General features: G+C 38.7%; 1 protein-coding gene across 1 annotated transcript in view; it reads left to right on the plus strand.

The window, feature by feature from the left end:
* LOC102679484 (ras GTPase-activating protein nGAP-like) overlaps window positions 1-2,144 on the plus strand; it is an 85,559-nt gene that overhangs the window by 7,546 nt on the left and 75,869 nt on the right. The window lies entirely within an intron of this gene.

The raw sequence follows: 2,144 nt of genomic DNA on the forward strand, positions 1-2,144 counted from the left end.
TACTTTGAGCTTGGACTCAATAATGATTGAAAACTCGGAACGATATGGATACATTTTTATCGCGAAATATGTTTCAACTATTTTTCGTGCTTTGTTTTACAAAACTTTTATTTCCCATTTCCGTGTTTCCAAATAACCATGATTTTCTGCTTGGACGAAACGACAAAACGACCGGAGCGTGATAAAAATATTTTTTTTTTTTTTAAATTCTCTATAAACACTCCCTAAAAACACGAATTACAAGTTTCGTTTCTTTGAAAACCTCCTACTCGGATCCTTATCTCGATCCAAAGTACTTTCGATACGTGACCATCGTCGTAAATCTATACTCGCAATATTTCGCGTTTCGTAACGTTGTGCACTCTCGACTTCCGTTCTTACCTCGTAGAGAAACGTATACGTACGGAGTCGATTGGATACACGAAGGATTTGTTAGAAAGGAGGCGATTCGACGCAGAATTGAAATTTTTCCAGTTAACGCCCCTTCGAGATTTCTTCATCATTTCCACGATAATCAATCTATGATCTACGGTATATCGTAGTCGTAGGATGGATCGAATCCGCGAGCAGGAAATCGTGTCCTTCCGCGAATGGTCGAACGTGAGAATACGCCGGAAATTCGTTCCCAGCGGGTCTTACGGGGCCCGATCCCGTGCACGGAGAGGCTGTGTTGCCTCGCTTTCTCACGATCGATTTTTTTTCCACTCTCCTGTCGATTATTAGATCCAGCCAGAAAGGACCACGCTAAGAAGGTAAATTTTTAATTTTCTTCGATGCGTCCTTTGCGAATGGACTCATCTTCTTTCGTCTTGTAGTCCAGATTCTTCTAACTTGTTCCCCTTTAGACTCGATTCTTTTGCTACGAGATTTTCTTAAGTTGCTCGAATTTCTTCTGTTTTTTAGACAGAAAGGACGGCGATAAGAATTAAGTAAATTTTTAATCGTCAATTTTATTCGATTTACGATTCCTTTCGAGTACTTCTGATCTCCTTTGGCCTTGATCTCTTTAGACTCTTCTTATCGTTCGAGATCTTCTTAGACAGAAAAGACGACGCTAAGAACGTAAATTTTTAATTTGTTCGACTTGCGTCCTTTCGAATCCTTTTGATCTCCTTGGACTTATTGATCCCTTTAGATCTAGGTTTTCTTAGATTGCTCGAATTTCCTCTGTTTTTTGGCAGGACGATGCTAAGAACGTAAATTTTTAATTTTATTCGATTTGCGTCTTTCCAAATCCTTCTGATCTCCTTTGGTCTTATCCAGATTCTTCTTCTAATTTTCTTAATCTCTTTTCTAGATCTAGATTTTCTTAAATTGCTCGAATTTTCCCTGTTTTTAAGATAGAAAGGGGGATCCTAAGAATATAAATTTTTAATTTTGTTCGATTTGCGTCTTTTATTTTTAAATTCTTCTCATCTCCTTTCTTCCAATTCCCTAGGTCCCTTTAGATCTAGATTTCCCTAGAAATCTTTTTCTCAATTTCCAATTTTCTCAGATTTCTCGATAGTTTCCCTATCGATTTTCCAACATCTACCAACAGTTTCCTTATATTCTCTAATTTATCTCTCATTATTTTACCACGAGTTCACCAATTCTATTTCGTCGAAATAGAGTTAACCAACGAACCGAGTTAACTTCATTTCATCGTACGAAACGTTCGTTTCATCTCCCCATTATAATAACATAAAAAAAATTTCGTTGTGAATAAAACGATTGAAACGTATAAGAATAAAAACTGTGAACGTCGTACACTACCGCTGGTGTATCGATATCAGAAATTTTCCTTCGTTTTCTCGCAAAGAGGCGCAGTCGCAATTCACAAAGTGAACGTATATATTTCTTCGCTCGTTTTTGCCCCGTGGGGGCAAAACGTATTTTATCGCGCGTGAGAACGCGCATGCAGTAACAACGTTTAACGGAGAAACGTGTGGGTGGAGGAGGGGGAGGGGTCCCTCCATTTTCGCCTTTTCCATCGCCTCTTCTATTTCTTTTTCTCCTTTTTTTCTTCTCCTTTTTTTCTCCTCCACCGACTTTCGCCTTGTAAACACTCGTTGCAATGATCTTATCGATCATTCTAGAGACGCTCGTTCCCAGTCACTGGGTCAACCGGAAAATTTTATTTAGCTCTCTCTCTCTCTCTCTCT

The sequence above is a fragment of the Apis dorsata genome, unplaced genomic scaffold, assembly GCF_000469605.1.
Source record: "Apis dorsata unplaced genomic scaffold, Apis dorsata 1.3 scaffold_98, whole genome shotgun sequence".
In the NCBI taxonomy this organism is placed as follows: domain Eukaryota; kingdom Metazoa; phylum Arthropoda; class Insecta; order Hymenoptera; family Apidae; genus Apis; species Apis dorsata.